Genomic DNA, 21,528 nt, shown 5'->3' on the forward strand with positions numbered 1-21,528 from the left:
TCTCTCTCTCTCTCTCTCTCTCTCTCTCTCTCTCTCTCTCTCTCTCAGTGTGTGTGTCTCTGTATGTGTGTGTGTGTCTTCTTCTGTTTTATGTCCCGCTATCTCCATCACACCTCTATTAGTCTGAAGACTTTCCGCCTGTGTAAGTGAGTGTGCATTCCTTAATGTTTGAATCAAGACACACGTCTGCATGCATTTCTAATCTAAGGAGCCTGTAGCCGTTACTATAACTATCAATTAGTCAGCAATAGCTTGAGACCCTCACGCCTCTGAAGGAACAAAGGTGGAAAGACATGCAAATACTCCAGCACCTGGATCAGACAACTTGCTAGCAACAAATACCGGCAGCTCTTTCTGTCTGTCTTTTAGGTGTTGGATCCTCGTTTTGATGCAGGTTATTAATGTGGCCAGCTGCATAATTAGGCACAGAATGTATATAGGCATATAGATATAGATATATTTCCCCCTTTGGCATCATTGGGAATAAAGTGAATTAAGCCACTAAAAGGAAATGCCTTAATGGCCAGGGAAACTGTAGAGCAGACCGGCTCTAGGCTCCATTTTAATCAACGGCTATTAAAAACCAAAGGCAATATCAAGTGTATTCCTTTGTCCAGTTCAACTATATTTCTGAAATAAAACCAAGGGCAGCCAGGCTAGAAGAGATAGAAGGAAATAGACATCTGTGCCAACATTGGGAAGAGTAGTTTTCATAGCTGGTTGACGAAACAAATGGTTTTGTTTTAGATTCAATTCTCTGGCTTTCGCTTGGATGTTTGTGGTATGTATATGTGAGTGTGTGTGTATGTGTGTATACACACGCTTTAAGTTGTACATGTTGGAGAAGCTTGTTTACATTTGATGTGTCTGTGCTAATCAACTGAGAAAACACCGAACCTTTTATTCTACTTTCTACTAATCTCAATAAATAAATCCATCCCCTTGAAAAGCCTCTCAGTTCTCAAGGACACAAAAAACTGCCAAGTTGAATCCTCAATAAGAGGCAGGTATGAGTAACAGTTGGTCTTTACTGATTATTGAATATAGAACATTTCAAATGGAATGCATGTATTTTTTATCTAATGTTATTTGTGGAGATTTTTTCTCCTTAAAAAAATTGTTTCCCTGTAATTTCAACTCAATTCAGTTCCACAAACAGGTAGGTAGCATCTACTCTGTGCAAGGCATTTTTCATGCCCAAGAATAGCAGTATTCTTTCTCTCCTCCACAGTTAAAATTAAAGTATTTTTGAGGTAGGAGATGAAACAGTTCAATCCTGAAAGTTAATAGGTTTTCTCTCACTCTGCAACCTGGTCAGACAGTTCCACAAGAAGACATATTTTAATAGCTTCTAAGCAACATTATCTACATAACTAGCTCTCTTTATCTTTCCGTATTATAATATTCCATTCTTTGTCCAATAGCTCCAAACTAGATTTTTTTTCTTTTTCTTTCCTCATGAGCAAAATCACCCACAAGGTCATTTTACTGTTTTACCTAAGGGGTATTGGGAAAGGCCAAGAAACACAGGAAAAGCTCCTCAAAGAGAAATTCCCAACAATAGAAACTAAAACTGAGTTGCTAGTAGACCACTGGAGAGAGTCTAGCAGGCATTCATAATAAGAAGAGGTGTTAGAAGTCAGAATAAAGTAGGCCCTTATCTAAGATCAACTGAAAGCAAAAGAGAGGATGATTTAATCCCAAGCAAACTTTAAGAGGGAAAAATCAAGTCATAATGAGCTTTGGGGAAATGGATGCTAAAGCACCGGATAAAGGTCACCCACCGTCCAGTTTGCTCCTTCGCTCTGTCGGAGAGAACAAGCAGCCCCAGCAGTGAGAGCAGAATTCTAATGTGCCCAGCACAACCCAAGGCTCTCTGCCTTGTCCAAAAGAAAGTCATGCCTTAGACAGAGGAGAACCAGAAATAACAGACTCCATCATCAAGTAACAGACCCCACCAGAACAGGAATAGCAATGAAAACCATGACTGAGGGTGCCCCTCCAAAGTAACTGAGAAGCAGAAACAATGGCAGGTCAGAAGTTCGGAAAATCATCCTATATAATATAATTCTTTACTCTAGAATTTAGATCTGTGTTATGAGAAATGCATACTCTCTATTCACACCATGATAATGCAGATGCCGGTGTCTCTGTGTGTAGTATTTTTAGACAGACATTCAAGCACTCGTAAGGCCACCTATGTAATTATTAGCAGCATTTGTTTCCTAATATCTGCAGTCTTCCCCCCCCTCCCCCAAAATGAGTCTGTTTGGTTCTCACCCCTCATAGTATTTGGTTGTTGAAGAACAAAGTCTATAGCTCTATGTAAGCACAGGGTCCGTTGTGCTTAGAAAGGGCCCCGAAATGACAATCTATTACCTCCTTTTTCAAAAAGCCTTAAATACATTTTCCAGATCTGAACCAGGAACAAGGTCATGCAGTTCAGTAATTTGCTCACTTCCTATCTTTTCAACTTACAACATTTTTCATCAACCCACAATATGATTGTTGGAGCAGAAAGCATCTCATCAGAAAGCAAGCTAGATACACAAGAAGGCTAAGGACAAAGGGTGTTTGACGAATGAAATAATTGCATTTCTTACACCTTAGGAGCCAGCAGTGTTTATAAAAAGGGCATGAGGGGCTATGTGAACAATGTTAGACTTGGAAAGGATGAGGATTGAGGGATTCCTCCTATGAACTATTATCCTGAAATATTGCAAATGATAAACCCAACAGAAAAATAATACATTAATCACCAGTTTAAAAAGAAGAAAGGAGGGTGATGAGCTCATCCTTTTAAAGCAGATATAATTTAAAATGCTACTTGCCTGTTATTGTCTACTCCTTCCTCACCCCTATCCATTCACACACAGACATGTGTGCACACAGTACTAAAACATTTTAACAAATTCTTTTTTTTAAGTATAACATTTATACATACAGGTATGCATGTTTTATCTCCACGTATGTGCAAGTCTTTAGATAACTTAAAATGACAAGAAAAAAATCTATGGATTTACAAAGCAATCAGCTCAGAAAGAAAATGAACAACAACCCTCGATCACTCTCTAACCACTACAAAGTCACAAAACCACTGGAATGAGACATGATTGAGATGCTGAAGACTGAAAAAAATTATTTCATGACCACAATGTGGCAAATGAAATTATTTAAAATGAAGAGAGATATGCCCACCTCCTGGCTTGTGAGAAGAGATTTAATTTAGAAGAACCATTTTAATATGTTCCATATATATATAAAATGTGGAGGGAGAAAGAGAGAGAGAAGAGAGAAAGGAGGGAGGGAGAGAGAGAGAAGAGAGAGAGAGAGAGAGAGAGAGAGAGAGAGAGAGAGAGAGAGAGAAGAAACAGGATGTTACTCTTAATCTCATAGATAAGCATTTTGAGTTTTGATTTTACTTTAAGAACAGACATAGTTTACGGTTCCATATTGTAAATCCCACTAGGTCTGAATGCTGTTCCAAGGTTTGACAATGAAAGAATAATTCATGTCAGACCAAAAGGCTTCCTTCAATCAGTTTCAAGCAGCTTTCCTCCTACAGGGCTGGGCCCAAATGAACGCAGAATCCTGAGCTAAGCTATCCATCACATTTCCCCAGTCTTTCAATTAATGGCACTGCAATCAGATCGATAGAATGTAATAAGAAAAGAGCTTTGCATTTCTATACCTATTAATTCGCTGAGTAACTCCAGAGGTAAAACGTGACTTGAAAGGGAAAAGACTGAAAGAAAATGCACTCTCCGAGTGTACATGAGTGCTATATCCCCAAAATGAACAACAGTATTTCTTCCCTCAACCTGTAATATTAGAATAAAAAGATCAGTCAAATTTTGCCTGTGATGGGATTATTCTTCTCTAATGCAATTCTCAGGATAGAATTACCCTGCCTCCTAGCTAGATAAATATACACATATGTTCTAGAACATGAAGGAGGTGCATTGTTATCCAGAGCCAAATCGGTAATTCTGTATTGTATTCAGAGTTTGCCAGAAATGTCCTCAAATGCAAATCAGGGTCTGGGGAAGGCCAGGCTTTGCTCTCCTCTTCCTAGGTACTAATGAGCCACCAATTCCTGATCACGATTTGCTATGGTATCTCTGAAGTACTTAACCATCTGGAGGACAAGGTTTGGGGGAGAAAGAGAAAAAGGGAACAGAAAAACCAGAGATAGTGGGAATGGAATTTGAATGACTTCAACACACAACCAAAACCATCAAGCTGACATGGGGCTACCCGAAAAATGGCAGATACCACACAGTTTGTATATACCCCATACTTATCATTTTGAGCTGGGATATGAGAAACAGATAGAACTGCTCATTGTGGAGAGGAGGAGGGCTGACCCAAGGACTCCCCCAGAATCATCACATTTAATGCCAATGAAAGTTACTAAATAGCAATTTCAATCATAAGAAGTAAAATCTTTGTCCCTGTAGGTTAAATTAGTTCAAATTCAGCAGGTGAAATGAGTGCAAGTCACTAGCACTAGGGGAAATATCATCAAATAAAGCCACTGGTCCCAATCCCCAGTAGACAGTAGTCCACACCAATACTAAATGGCAGGCATTCTTTGGAGCTTTGGAGAAATCTGGGAGAAGGAATTCGTAAAAGGCTCATCACTGATTTACCAGAAGAGACCTGACAATTTGGCAAGTGCACCTGTTTTGTGAACAAAGATCAACACACCTCAAAACCATCTCTCATTAAATATATAAGGAGAAGGATCTAATTAGGCAATTAATAAAAAATTATTTCAAACTTCATGTGGAGAAACAGAGAATTTTTTAAAGAGACAAAAGCCTTATTGTATTGTATTATACCATATCATGTCATATTATAATATATATTACAGTTTAATTGGAAATAAAAACATAACCTCATAAAATACTATACTATATTTGGAGGGGAATCAAATGCAAATTTTGGCCCTGTTATTTACTACCCGTATGACTTCGAGTACATCACAACTTCTCTGGGCCTTAGTTTCCTTACATATAAAATGAAAAATTTTGACTAGATGACCTATAAGGTCCTTCTCAACTCTAAAGCTAAGAATTATAGATGACAATACGAGTGTGATTCTCTGGGTCATACAATAAAATTACCATAACAAATTGGTTTGCTATTATTTATCGATCCTAACTGATATACTTTGAAAAGACCCCTTTTTAATGATTCTGCATAACTGTTACTACATAAGATAGAGTGAGACAATGGAAGACCTTTGAAAAGGTTTAAAAAATTGTTCTACAAATGTAAAGTACATTGTACTAAATATAACAGCATACTACTATATTATTACTTATTATTAAAAAGTTACCAGGAGATAGATTTTGGTTTAACATTAGGAAGAAATAACAATTCCAATAATGAAATAGATTGCTTCATAAGATAGTTCTCTGTTCTTAGAGGTCTTGGAACAGAGACTGGGAGATTACTTGTGAGGAGCATTATAGAGGGAACTTATGCCTTAGCTAATGGTCAGATTCGGTGGCCTCTGAAGTTCCTTCCAATATAGGCCAAGTATATGATTCCATACATAGTCTGATTAGACCACATTGGGAAACTAAAACATATAGAAGGAAGAAAAGTCAGAAAATAGAGAATGACTATCACCTACTTTATGATGGAATCAATTTATCTAGACTAAAGGGTCCTAAAATCATCAATACAGAGTAGGAAGTGACCTTAAAGGTCATCTAGTTCAACCCTCTAATATGGATGAGGAAAATGAAACCAAAAGAGATTAAGTAACTTGCCCATTGTCAAAAGAAAGTAAATCACAGTCAGAATTTGAACTCATGTCCTCTTATTCCAAATCTAGAGTTCAGTCCACTTCATTATCCTGCGTCCTCATCATTTTAGGATGGCAATAGAATATTTGTCAAGACAAGTTTCTTGATAAAAATGAACCAGACGAGTTGCAGGGTCTCACAGCTAGACACAAACTGTCAAGACTGTGGAGACTGCTACCGTCCCATCATCTCCTCCCTAGTCTAGTTTACAAATAACAACTTCATTTGATTCCTATCTGAGCTAGAATTCTTCAAAGCAGGTACAACAGAACTTTCTCAGCTCAGCCTGGACCCAGAAGTTTCTCTGAGTGTAACCCATTGATCCAATCTCAGAAACATTTGCATCACTTTCTGGCTAACAGTACTCTTCAAATTAATTGTACACCAGCATCGCCATGTGTTATTCTTACTAGACATAAAAGATCTGGAGAATATTATTCTACATCTGAAAATAACCACATGATCCCATATTGACTAAGTTGCAGAAATAATACTAACATTACCCTTCAAGAGATGTCTCTAGCCTTCAATATCAAAATAAAGACAACCCCCTAAAATGAACACTCCTTTCTCATCTTTGCCAATCGATTTGTTATAATCCTACAGTTTCTCTACTAGGAGGTCAGACAGGGGCAGAATAAGATCTTCAAGTATGATGGGGGAGGAGGGGTAACACACATACACATGTGCGTGTTTACATGTATATATAGGTATATATGTATGTATAGACACATATATATGTATACAGAAACACACATATATATGCACACATATAAAAATTTGAAAAAAATTGGGGTTTCTATGATTTTATCTAATTTAAAAAACATTTATCAAGTACCTCCAATGGTCAAGACACTGTAGAAAATCAAAATAAAAAACATTTCCTGACCTCATGGAACTAACATTCTCTCAGGGAGAAAACATATCAATACAGGTAAGTAAACACAAAAAGACACAAAGTAATACATAATAATTTTTTTAATACTATTTTTTAATTTTTAATTTTTTTTTTTTTTGCTTTTTGGAGGGCAATTAAGTGACTTGCCCAAGATCACATGGCTAGTTTTTGTGTTAAGTGTCTGAGGCCACATTTGAACTCAGGTCCTCCTGACTCCAGGGCCAATACATAATAATTTAAAGGGGGGTTATGCTTGTAATAGCTAGGAGTGGGGGTAGGAGTAGGAGGGCAGAAAACCCTCAAGGAGGAAAGCTGCCTTGAAGGGAGGTAGGGATTCACTGAGTTAGTTGTGAGGACAGGAGACATTCTGCACCTAGGAGATCCCTTATAACAAAGGTATGAGAAGGGGCTTGGAATGTCACAGACCAGGATCAACCAGCTAACCAGTTCAACTGTATGAAGGGCAGTCATATGAAACAAGATTAGAAAAGTAGGTGGGATCAAGACTGTAGAATGCCTTAGATGCCAGACTAAGAATCTTGTAACTTTTTTTTCCCCATCCATCAGGCATTTGTTAAGTGACTACTGTATACCAAGTCCTGTTTTAGGTGCTAGTGATCTTTTATAAAGACAAAAGTGAAATAGACCCTGATTTCAAGGAGCTTCTATTCTGTCTAGAGAGAAGTAAAGACATTAAAAATAAATACATAGTAATTTCGTTCAGGAATGAAATGACTAGGAGGAATCAGAAAAGGCCTCTTTTAGAAAAGAATACTTGAACTGAACCTTGAAGGGAACTTATGATTTCAAGAGGCAAAAATGAGGAGGGGAGAGCATTCCAAACATTGGGGAACAGTACTGGCAAAAGCATGGAGGTGAGAGATGGTATTGTATATAGGAAACATCAAGTAAATTAGTTTGACCTTAACACCCTGTGAATGAAAGGAAGGACTGTGCAATCAGTCTACAAAGATAGGTTAGCAGGGGTGGGGAACCTGCGGCCTCGAGGCCACATGTGGCCCTCTAGGTCCTCAAGTGCTGCCCTTTGACTGAAAGGGATACACTTGAGGACCTAAAGGGCCACCAAGGCCACAGTTCCCCACCCCTGAATAAAAACCAGACTGGCAGAAGCTCTAAGTGCAAGACAATAGAGTTCAAATGGTATTTCACAGAGGCAATAGGGAACCAAGGAAACTTCAAACAGGAGAGTGACATGGTCAGACCTTTGCTTTAAGAATATCCATTTGAGGGGCAGCTAGGTGGCGCAGTGAATAGAGCACCAGCCCTGGAGTCAGGAGGCCCTGAGTTCAAATCAGACCTCAGATATTTAACGAAAAAAAAACTAGCCATCTGACCTTGGGCAAGTCACTTAACCCCAACTGCCCTACCTTCCCTCCTCCAAAAGAAAGCAAAAAAAAAAAAAAAAGAATATCCATTTGGCAGTTGTATAGAGTATGGATAAAATTAAAGAGAGGCTGGAGGCAGAGAGACCTTACAAATAAAATGAGGAGGCCAATATAACAGTCCAAGCAAAAAGTAATGAGAGTCTGAACCAGGATGGTATTGTGTGTGAAAAGTGTGAAAAGTGTGAAAAGGGGGTGAATGCTAGAGATATTGTAGAAGTATACTAGACAAGACTTGGTGATTGATTCAATGTATAGAATGAAAAATAATGAAAAGCTAAGGCTGGCTCTGAAGTTGCATTTGAAAATTTTTGAGTGAGGAAAGTGATGTGATCAGGTCTATGATTTGTTTAGCTCAGGGGTGGGGAAACTTGTGGCCTTGAGGACACACATGGTCTTCTAGGTCCTTGGGTGTGGCCTTTTGACTGAGTCCCAGTTTTACAGGATAAAACCTTTTATTAAGGGGATCTGTTCTGTGAAGTTTCGATTCAGTCAAATAGCTGCACTTGAGGACCTAGAGGGTCACACATGGCCCTCAGGGCCCAGGTTCCCCACCACTGGGTTAGCTAAAGATAAACACAAGTGATAGTCTCTTAAAAACAGTCTTTCATAAAAAAAGCTCCATTCATTCCCTGACCACTTAGTATATACAGGCCAAGCAGAGTGAGGAGGTAAGCAAAAGGATGGTGTGTGAAATGAATACAAAGAGTCATTCTGCCAGCACAGCAGAGGGGAAGGAGCATAGGACACCTTGGGTGTCAGGACATTTCTTGGAAACTTCTTTTGGGGCCTTTGTTTCCTTACAAATAAAATGCAGGGACTGTTCAACTAGACCATCTGTAAAGCCCTTTCCAGTTCTAAGGATTTAATTCAAACCCCCTGTTCCCTGCTTTTTCAGAAAAAAAAAAAAAAGCTGTGTTTTTAACCACAAGTCCATGGACAACTGCCTTAGCATGTTGTAATGGAAAAGAGACAGGATTTGGAATCAGTGGACATTGGTTTGAATCCCAGCTCTGCTACTAGCTACCTATGTAACTTTAGGGAAGTTATTTAACCTCCCTAGGTCTCAGTTTCCTCATCTGTAAAATGAGTAAGGTGGATTAGATGATCATTAATGTTCCTTCCAACTCTAAATCTAGGGTCCTAAGGTTCTGGGTGATTTGCTATCTCATACCATGTGTCTAGGATCTAGCTGGAAGGGGTAAAAACAAGTTGTTTAAAAAAAAAACTGCCAGCACTGAAAACTCCCATTCCCCTATTCCAGAGACTAAACTGATTTGAAAAATGTTGTTATGATGATGAAAGACAGACAAACAAGATAGATAGATAGATGATAGACAGACAGACAGATAGATAAATAGATGATAGATAGATAGATTAGATAGATAGATAGATAGATAGATAGATAGATAGATAGATAGATAGATAGATAGATAGATAGACAGATGAGAAGATCCACAGATACAATGGATGACTGGATAGGTAGGAATGCAGAAATAGATAGATACATAGATGCATAGTTATATAGCTACAATAGATGGCTGGAGAGATAGGGAGGTAGAGATAGATATAATAGATGGATAGGTAGATAACTATAGATTGATAGGTACATACATACATACAACAGATAGATACTTGAATGGATAGGTAGGTTGGTAGGTACAGATATAGATACATAGGACAGGTAGATGGATAGGTAGGTAAAGATACTTATAGACAGGTAGATGGATGGATAGGTAGGTTGGTAGGTATAGATACATAAATAGACAGACAGATCTTTCCTTCTTTCCATAGTCTAAGGACTATTTCCATAGCTATGGGAAGAACTTTGAGACACTGATAAGAGAGAATCTTATCTATAAACACAGAACTGGTGTGCAGCTTTTCTGGGTTATATCTATGAGAATTAGCAGGGCTTATATATACCATAATCATGAAATGTAAACATCAGGACACAGGGGCCCTTCTTAACTCTCTGCTAAAATCTCCAAGGAAAGAGACAAAAAAGAAAATGGGAATTTAAAACCTTGAATTTGGGGGCTCGAGGCAGGTATTGGTCCTGTGATTTTATCAGTTTCAGGAGCTCCTTATAGCAAGGCAAATCAGCACTAGCTTTGAAACTTACAGCCTTAAAACATTGCCTGGGGGTACTCAGAGATTAAGAGACTTGCCCAGGTTACACAGCCATTATGTGTCAGAAGCAGGATTCATTTTTTACCATCCTTTATGGAAAAGCCACATTACGTTACCATAAATGACTAAGTCAATGCTACAAGGGTCCTGCACAGGATCACCACCCGACAGGGGCACTGAGATGGTTGGAATGACAGTCCCCAATGCCTGCTGAGTTCATTCAGTGGGGATGAGGGAGAGTTTCTACTGATTGTAACAACAGACATTCGCTCTTAAATTATTCGGACTGTTCTGGTAGATGGTTTCAGGTGACGTAAAAACTCAACCAGCTTTCTCTGGCTATAACCAGAATGCCAGGAAGAAAACCTCAGCTTCCTGAATTCTTTATAAAAATGATAATAACAACATTTATAGTGCTTACTACATGACAGACACAGGCACATTTCATTTTACACTTTATACTTTTCAATTGATATAATTGACCAATGTGTTTATCGATACACACTTTACATATTTCATTTGATACCCTAGGAGGTAGGCACCATTACCATCCTCACTTTACAGACAAGGAAACTGGGGCACAGATTGAAGATCTTTTCCAGCTAGTGTCTAAGGTCAAATTTCACCTCAGGTGTTCCTGACTCCAGTTTCAGCACCCTCTCCACTGCTCCATCTACCTGAACCTAGGAGAAATTTCTAGCTAGGGGGGCTAGAGATCTGGGTTCTAGTGTCAGCTATGCCATTCCCCAGCCAAATAAACTTGGGTGAATCAATTCGCTTCAGTTTCCTGATCTGAAGAAACAAGGGGTTTAGAGATGGATTAAGTAAACACTGGGTAAGTACCTACTGTATACCATATCCACTGGTAGACAATTTCCTCTCTAGAAGTTCCCTACATCAATCAAATTACAGGACTGGTACTCCCACCACCTTACTTGCCCCCTGACCCCCCAAAAAGTGCAAGGGACTTGTACTGGGTATATATATATATATATATATATAGTCTTTTTCTAGGGAAAAAGTACTGAGGATACAAATTAAAGAATGAAATAATTGCTGCTCCGAAGGGGATTAAATCATCTATACAGGGATAGAGAACATAAGATCAGAGCTCTAGAAGGGACCTCAGGATTCCTCTACTTTGACATCCTCATTCTGTTATTGAAGAAGTTGGGGTACAGGGAGCCTAAGTGATTCATCTGAAGTCACACAGGTAGTAAGTGTCACAGCTGGGACTTCAAACCAGATCTTGTGACTCCAGAAATCACCTAGCTGCCCCAAAAGAGCCAGCTTCACATCCTACCTCTGGCCCATACTAGCTATGTTACCATAGACAAGCAACATTATCAGTGTTCCCAACAACTGTTTTAGACTATAAATTACAAAAGGATTTGTTGGTCTGGGGTTTAGTGGTTAGAGGACACTGGACATGTGATCAGGGAGACCTGGGTTGGAATCCTGTCTCAGATACTTATCAACTATATGATACTGGGCAAATCCCTTAATTCCAACTTGCTCATCCATAAAATAAAAGGATGGGACTCTTTGATGTCTATAATTCCCTCCACCTTCTAAATCTATGATCCTGTGGTATGTGAGTATTGGTAGAAGGAGGCATGATGCTTGAAGTTCATTACAATCAATCAATCAAACAGCATTTATTAAAACCTTGATGAGTTCCAGGCACTGTGCTAAGCCCTAAGGATACAAAGAAAGGTTAGAAAAATGCCTACCCTCAGCTGTTGTGTTCCCCCCTCTTCCTCCCTCCTCCCCTACAAAATTGGACAATATGAGTCACTTTTTTTAAACACTGAATTTAAGCAATAAGTATACTTGGCACACGTATCTTACAACAGGGAGGTGGACTAGATTACTTTTCAAAGTATTTTCAAATTCAGGTTTTGATGCTATAAAGTCTGGCTGAATACAAATCTGAAAAAAATGATTGCTGGTCCTTAGAAAAGTTAGTTCCTAGGAATTTAGAACTAAAAATGACCTTAGACTTATCTTGTCCAACCCTTTCTTTTTACAGATACAGAAGCTGAGGGCCAAAGAGAAATGACTTTTCTAAGGTCACACAGGTACTAGGATCCCAACCCAGGTCCTGTGACTCCAAATTCGTTGTTCTTTCCATCACAACCTTCCCCTGTGTTACCCAGTTTACGAAGTGCCCTGACAACAGGCACCTTTCCCAATCCAGAATGAAACTAACAAGGGAGAGTATTATTCACAGTCAGCGTTTCTACTAATGCTGGGCTTTGACTGAGTCAGGAAAAGAAGGTTCTTACCTCAAACTATTTGTTTAAAAGGAAAAAAAAAAACAGTAAAGCTCAGCCAGAATAAATTGCTATTTTACTTCCTTAACATAAACTATGGGACCGCACACCTACTCACTAAATTGTATCAGTGCGAGGTTCTGTATGAGGTAATCTGCTAGGGAAAGTCACAGAATACTAAAGAGTAAACAGGTTTTAGTATATGTTACTTATTACATTTTTTTTGTTAGAAGAGCTGGCTCTTCTCTATTAGGATTAAAAGGCTTCTTTATATTGACTTGTAACAAACTTTAATAAAAAACATAGGAGCATAAAGCTTGCCTAACGGAGAGTGCCAACAGCCCATCAAATCTAATGTCAGTGCTTCAGAGGAAGAAAAAAATAAAATGCCAAAATAACCAAAGCTAATTTTACTAACCAGCACATCTGAGAAATGGTAGAAGAAGCCTGCATGTCCCTGACTTTCCACAGGAGATTTGATCATCATGCACAATTAATGCAATGATCACTCACTAGGCTCATAACACCCTTTTTCTCCCATTGGGCAGCACTGTACATGTTTATCAGACACATGGTTACCCTCTTTGACCCCATGACTTCTCAGGATGGTAAATTCATTTCCTCCTCTTTTTTCAAAATGCTTTGCCTATCACAAAGTGCTGCAACCCCTCCTTTTTCCTTCCACAAAATGCTGCCTTTAATGGGTTTTCCTGTGTGGCAGGAAATCAAACAGGCCTAATGCTTTTAAGTCCTGAGAAACCATTCATTGTGTCTAAACTATCTCTCTACCTTTAGGCAGTAAAATCCACCAGACCTACAACCTTCCCACAAATAGACCAAACACTAGATGCCCTGGACAGAGTTGCCTAGCCCACCCAGTTTGGAGTTCACAAGCTTCCTTCAGGATCTCACTAGTCTCTTAGCCTCTTCTTCCCTTTCTCAGCTTCCCCCGTCCTGCCCCCAGTCAGAGTTCAATGAAATCAATTCACAAATGATAGAGGCATGTATTTAGAAAGACAGATTTCCCCACACAAGAACAACTGCAACATAAATCACAGGAAACTATATGAAGAGGCTGTGAAAAGCCCAGTGAGCTTCTTAGCCCATTACACATTCAGTCTGGAATAATGACCCCTAATTTATTTTAGCTCCAGTGGTCTTTGGTGGTGACATTCTTAATCTTGCTCTGAAGATTTCAGGACACTTTTTATTGTTGTTGTCTTGAACTAGGAAATCTGACTCATTCTCTATCTGCTGAGTAGTTAATCTGGTCAAATGCTTCCCCCCAAAATAACCATCTGTCCTACCTTACATTCCTTTCCCCTTCACACTATCTCAGCCTCAGTCTGCCCTGCTGGCTCATTCAGAGATCTGTAATTTCTCCTCTGCCTTTATGTCTGCTTGCTTATGTTTTAGAGTAGACAATAGAGGTGATATAGGCCATTATTCATGAGGAGCTTGGAGGGTAATGTGAGAAATGCCTCATCTCCTGACCCCTCTTAGCATAAGAATTGCTGATAAAATTCTCAACTGAAAGGGGAAGATTCTGCTGAGAAAATATCAGCAAGATGCTCACTCTGGAGCAGTGTTCTGGAGAAAGGACCAAGGAAAAAATATTTCGTTTTACTGAAATGAAAATTTATAAAACATGCACAAAGGAATTTTGACAATAATTAGGACAGTCAATTTCCCACAACCCATGCTAACAGAGGACAGGAAGCGTGGTTAAGATAAATCCACACATAACGCCAAACCCTCACATTAGGCAATAGTTTTGGTCCACTTTCTGATTCATTCATCCATTTAGTTATTCATTCAGCAAGCACTATTAGTACCTATTAGTGTCTGGAGTCTTATGAATCTGATCAAGAGAGCTTTAAACTGAAAATGTTAAGGGGTAGGGAAAAAGGAGGAGGGGTGCAACTGTTCATATAGATCTGCCAAGGCTGAAACCACAGAAAGTAGCAGATATAACACAGGAAGGAGAGAGACAGGCAAAAGGACCAATAATTAATAGGAGACACTTAGCAATAAAGAAAAACTTAGCAATAAAGCCCATAATCTGAGATATCTACATGAAAATGCATAAAGTGTGGATAATAAAGAGGGTGCCCTGGAGATTCTAATTCAAAGATGCAAATTTGACCTCACAGGTATAGCTGAGACTTGTAGGGATGAAAATAATAACTTCAATATGGCTTAGGAATGGTACCTTATTCAAAAGGAACAGAATCAGTAAAGGAGGCGATGGTAGTATTATATGTGAAGAAATCCAGGATATTTAGCTGAGGATTAATGGAGGGGAAAAATGATACTGCCATGGGATTATACTATAGATGACCTGGACAGAAGGAGGAAATAAATAAGGAATTCTGGAAACATCACAAACCTGGCACAGAGACCAGTAGTGTTGTGATGGAGTACTTCATCTCCAAATCTCTGTTGAAGCTCTTGACCTCTCCACCAAAAGCAAAATAGATGATACATTTGTGACATGTTATAATAATAATTTCATCTATGAAAGATAAGAGGAGGCAACAAGGAGAACTGCCATTGCAAAACTGATTCTTAACATCAAGAAAAACTAGTTACTGGGAGAGAGATGAAAAGAAACTCTGGACATGGGGGTGCACGCTTACAATCCTTGCTGGAGTATGGCTAAAGTCCACACTAAGTCCAGCACCAAATTGCAGAGACACTGGGAGTAGAAAGAACACCAGGCTGTCTAAGGAGGGGTGAATCAGCCAAAGTCAGAAGGTCAGAACCAGAGAAGGTCCAAACTTCTATAGTGATGAGTCATGGGAAAGAGTCCAGGAATGGCCACTGTACTTCAGGAAAGAAGGAAGGAAGAGAAGATAAAGAAAAGTTATGAAAAGCTCAGGGACAAGAAAGTACACCATCATAAAATCAGTGATAAAAAAGCAGGGGGGATGGGTAGTCTCATGTGTATCTTAGATTTAGATAAAAGCAAATTCCAGAGGGCTCAGGATGAGTAGAATGTGATGACTTAAAGGATGAGTAGAATGTGATGACTTAATAGTCTGCAGCACAAATCAACACAAAAAGGATAAGAAGATCTCAAAAGTGAACTACTGAAAACATAAACAAAAATAATTCATATGAAGAGGGGGAAAGGAGTCTTACCTAAAAATACTGATGTAGCTGCATAAGGAACTCAGCAACCAACTCATATCTTTTTAAAACACGTATGTTCATTCATCCTTCATTTTCAAAGAGAATCAATGACATTATGGGATGACGTCTTGACTTGCATGTTAAATGGATTTAAGTGAGGTAGGGTTGCATGTATAGGGATGGGGTGGATACAAAGGAATAGCATAGTCCTGTAGGAATAGTTGAGGCAGCTAGGTGTTACAATGGACAAAGTGGCAGGCTTGTTGTCAGGAAGACTCATCTTTGTGGGTTCAAATCTGTCTCTAGACACTTACTAGCTGTGTAACCCTGGGAAAATAATCACTTAGCCCTGTTTGCTTCAGTCTCTCATTTGTAAAAGGAACTGGAGAAGGAAATGGCAAACTACTCCAGCACTTTTGCCAAGAAAACACCAAATGAGATCACAAGAGTCAGACATGACTGAAAAATGATTGAATGACAAAAATAAGAATAGTGTCAAGGATATTAAAATGATCACAATCTGAGGCTGATTGGTGATATATACAAAATGTTGTTTTTGCTGGCAAAAAGGAAGGAAAATACCACTGCTTAAAGTGAATGGGATGTGGATAACTGATGATTGTGTTGGGAAGATTCTTCATTTGCTTATTTTTCTCCTTCAAGAAGAATAATTTTCGGCCAGGGAATAAAAAGAGGAGAGGAATTAGAGAATTCAAATTGAAGATGTGAGGATGTAATCCCTAACCTCAATGAATCCAAATTCCCAAGTATATAGTATCCCAGAGTCCTGAAAAAAGTTGCAAAAGTCAGTAATGGTTGAAAGATCATGGAAAATAGATGAGTTCAAATTTGGCTCCAGATTTTTACTAGCTGTGTGATCCTGGAAAAAAATCATTTAATCTCTCTCAGATTTATTTTTCTCATTGGCATCTACCTCACTGAGTTGATGTGAAGGTCAAAAGAGATAACCTATGTAAAGCATTTTGTAAATCTGAAAGTGCTATATAAGTGCTAGTTATTACTATCATAATAAATACGATAATTGTAAGTGCATAAGAAAAATATGAAATACCATAAATTCAGATGAAGAAATTTTTACTAGGATTATTTAGAAGACTGACAAATCAATCTGTCAAAGCTTCCTTTTGTTTCTGTCTGTGATGAAGATATATAAATGAACAGTGTATGGCAAAAGGTGGGCAGGAAGAACAGATAGGAGCAATATGTCTGAGTTAGCATCATCCCTGACTGCAATCTGGCTAGTCATCCCTGAATACTTAAGAGCTTCTACTAACAAAACTGGGCAGTTGTAACAGAATACCTTTGCTTTAACATTCTCAAAAGTATTCTACCCTAGCATGGTATAATTCATGGCTTACTGCCATTGAGTAAACTTGTGGAGTAGTCATAGTATGATATGGATAAAGTCCTACAAGAAGGAAAGGCATTGATGGGTTGTGATCTGTAGCTTCTGAAGAAATGCTCAAATAAATGAGATCACATAACCATCAATTAAAATTCATGCCATACGAGACCTATTGTGCCTGCTTTAACAGGCAAGACAAAGTCAGAAAGCAGTGAGTAATATCTCATTTAGCACATACAAAACCAATTGTACAATTGAAAGGACCTGACATTCATTGTTTTCTTTCTCAACTTCTTTCCTAATAAGCTGGATAATTCTCTCTTGTGACTACCTAGATCATATTTTTCTTAGCTATTCAGTCACTCTTTCATTTTATCGGATTATTTAATCCATTCACATTTAAGGTTATGATTGTTAAACTTATGTTTCGCTCTATTCATTTCTTTTGTATTGATTTGTATTCCTGTCCTCCTTTAAGTCAGCATTTTTTTCTTGTAATTAGTTTTTCTTGTACTACTTTGACTTTAGTCTGTTCCCACAAGCTCTCCCACCTGTACCCATTTACTCATTTAACCTAATATCCTTAATCTGCTTAAAATTCTAATTTCACTTTATATCCCTTTATTTATCTGTCACCATCACCACTACCACCCCCCCCACTGACTTTTTCAATCCTTTCTTTCTCCACCTACCATGTGGTTTAAAATCATTTTTTTACATTTTTCCCTCCAATGTATTAGTATAAATAATAAAGTAACATTCTTTTGCATATCCTTTTCAAATTTTTCAAATTTTGTTTTTTCTTCCTTTGTAACCTCTTTTGAATTTTATTTTCTAATTAATTGCCTATATCTTTACTTGATTCTTCTTTTTATGTCCCTCAAGAGTGTAGATTATCTAGAATAGCAAGTTTGAGTTCCTTCTATCCCATTCTATATTATTCAATTTGTAGATTATATCTTATTCCTTATTTTGTTGCTCAGCCTTATTCTTAAAAGTATCTGTTTACGTAGGAAGTAATGTGGAGGGACGTCTAAGTCACAGAACCAACACAATGGAAGGTTAGACATTTTATCCAATGCTCATAACCTCTCAAATCTCCCCAAAATAGAAGTTATGCACTAGAGATAAAGCAATTTCAGCTCTCTCCATGGTTTATGACAGCAAGAACCCAAAGAAGATAATAGCTTCATGAACTAACACCTAATTGACACTCAGTCAGCAGGCTCCCACCCCCACCTCCCATTCACATTCCTGACAAAAAGGTCATACTGGCCAACCCACAGGCAACAGAGTGCATTCCTACACCCTGATTTTCTTCCCTCTTTCCAGTGCCATGGATATCCAAACTCCAAAAGGCAGAAATCTGCTCAGGCTACAATGGAGACATAGTAATGTTCTATGCTACAACAGAGCTCAGATAAAGAAAAGGAATCAAGAGAATGGAACAGGATATGTCTAGGCTTATAATAGGTTTCAATTCTACACCTTGACTCCTCCAGTGCTGTGGGGATGCAAACTCCAAATGCCTTAAATCTATGTAGGTTTTAATTGTAGTATGACAGTGTTCTATGACTGGGTCTGAGCACCAAGAAACAGAGAAAACAAAACAGGACATGTTTGTGGGGGCTATGTAGTGCTCCATTAAACCTAAGGGAAAGAACCCAGCATCTGACTAGGACCAGTTGTCCATGCCTAGAATTCATGTGAGGTGGATACCTAGACTGGTAAACTGCAAATAACCCAGTTTGTGAAGAGACTGAGGATGATTTTTGATCCAATCCCCAGGAAAACTGTCAAAAGTCTGAAAGTGAACAATAGGAGAAAATGGGGGGGGGGGAGACCAGAATTACTATAGATCTCAAGAAGGAGAAAACTCAAAGACCTTGAGCATTAGCAGATGAATCAATGGGAAAGACATCAACAGCAGAAGGAAATATGACCTCCAGATCTAGTAAATGGGTTCAAGCATCTATGAATAATTGCTGCAAAACAAAGGAAAATGATTCAACACCTAATGAGTTAGAGGACCCTATGGATTTTAAGGAGAGGGTAGAACCATAGCCTACTGCTTCTGAATATTTTAAAAAGAGAAATAAGAATTGTGAAAGCAGAATTTATGGCCTGCAAAGCGGAAATAATTGGCAAGACAGGAAAACTTGAATCTGCTATGACATTTCACTAAAGAAACAAAAAAGAGAGAATAACTGATTGGGAATGGAGATACACAGAAACAAAGGACAATCTGGAAGAAGAGAAGCACAAAGCAATAATATTAGAAGAAAACATGTTCTCACCATATGAGTAAAACATTATAATCTCCAAGGTAGTATGCTTCTAGATGTCTTAAAGATTATAGGTGTCCCAGAAGGGCACATCAAGTTAAAAAAGCTGAATACTATAATGCAAGAAATAAATCCACAAAACTGCCCAAAAGGGATAGAAATCCTAGATCTTCTGAACACCGAAAACAAAATGCCAATTGAAAGAATCCATAAATCACCTCCAGGAACAAATGTGGAATGGAACCATTATCATGTGTTAAGAGTCACTCTGTGTCCCAAGTCATGAAGCCTGATCTTAAATTCTACCCTTACCATAATCATTTCTACCCTTTAAAACAGGGTATCCTAGCTCTGGCTCTATAACACCTACCCTAAATCTCTGGGTGATGGATGTCCTTGGAGACACAAAAATCCTTTATTTCATAATGGGAGGAATTCATGAGAGGGACAACCCTTTCTCAGAGAAGGTAGTCTCCTAATGTGCAAATTCTGGCTCCCCATGAAGATGAAACCAATTATAAGACACCTTTCTCCTATCATAGACATATATCCCACCATGGAAGAATTTTTCTGTGGCACCCTTTAAATCCACCCTCTGGGTTGAAAACTATCTGTTGCTCTACTTCATTTCAATCACTACCATCCATTGTTTTGGTCCTGTTCTCTTTACAACTTATTGTCTTGATGAAAGAGTAAGGAAATTACAATTCCTTCTCCCCTTATCCCTGAACTGGGTAGAGATGCATCTTCAACAACTCTCTCCCTGCATGAAACTTCCCATTGTATTGTCCCTTTTACAAAAATATACTAACTTACTTCTAGAGAATCATGGGATTTAGTCCATGGAGCATTAATTCAGTTCACTCTTCCTCCTTCCTTCTTAAATTTTTAAACCCATAGGTTTTTTTGCATGTCTTTTGATGATCCCACTTTGTTCCTTTTTTTTTATCTTTTATTTCAGTTTCTTTGTCTTTCTAAAATATAGCCTAAAAATATTGGTAAATTTAATCCTTTTTTTCTGATAGATTGTATTATTTGCCTTTTTTTTGCATTTCTCTTGTTTGAAGAATTTTCAAATAGAATGTATTTCCAATCTTTTTTTTTTCTTTCCAGGGAAGCGATAACTAGTTCTTGTTTTTGCAGGAATGATTAAATATCTCTCTTTATTTGATGCTCTCTTTTCCATGATTAGTTTCAGTTTTGCAGAAAATGTTATGCTTAATAGTAGCTTAAAGATTTTTATGCCATTCTTTTCTTCATTTTCTTATGACTGCAAAGTAATACTGGGTTATCCAAACTGCCATTCTATTATACCTGAAGATCATTCTTCTTGCCTCTTAAAATATTATTTATTATTGAAATTTTTGAATTTAACTACTACACGCCATGGTGTTTGAAGTATACTTGGTTGTTGTTTTTTTTTTTTATGGCAGTGATTTGTAGAATTGATCAGTGCTTTGTAAGACCATTTTCTAGAGGTATTTCTTGCAATGTGGTAGTTAAGTTTGGTTTGGTTTTTTTTTTTAATTTAGCATGTTCTTGGACTCTATGATCCTATGTTTCTTGTCTTCCAGGTCACTTGTTTGGCTTATTTAGATTCATGTGTCCTTTTAAAGTTCTTGCCTTTTGTTCCTTTTCTGTGAATTTTTTCTTATAATCCTGAATTTTTGTGTTCCAAATCTATCATTCTCTCTTCCAGAGAATGTATATCTTTAGATAGATTTCTCATCACATTTTCTATTTTTTCTATGCTGTTGTTCATTTTCTTTAATTCCACACTGAGAGCTCTAATTCCTGACCTAATTTCATTCCTAACATTTTCTTTTGAAAGTGTTCTTTCTCTTTGGAACCATTCTGCAGCTTCTTGTTGTTTCATGGTTTTCAGAGTTTGCAGAATTCTTTTTTTTTGCATCAGGGATTTTTTTTAAGTTTTCTTTCATAGTACAAAAACTATTTATTGTGTCCTAGCTTATCTTTGAATTTTTACTTATTTTCTTTCTTCCTTCATGAGTTTCTCTGATGCTATATCTGCCTATGAACTACTTTTATGCCCAGTTTTGTCTGTTTGACTTTTGGTCTTTCAGTTTTTCTCTTATATTCCCAGTATCTTGTCTATTTTTCTTCTCATTCTTTGGGCTCTCTCACTTCCACCATTGCATGAATGCCAAAATTGGGAATCCTTACCCTTCTTGTGTTAGAAACTTTAAGGTGCT

This window comes from Petaurus breviceps, unplaced genomic scaffold, assembly GCF_028583685.1.
Source record: "Petaurus breviceps papuanus isolate PSGF00001 unplaced genomic scaffold, PetGlider_PUasm1.0 90804, whole genome shotgun sequence".
Classification (NCBI taxonomy): Eukaryota; Metazoa; Chordata; class Mammalia; order Diprotodontia; family Petauridae; genus Petaurus; species Petaurus breviceps.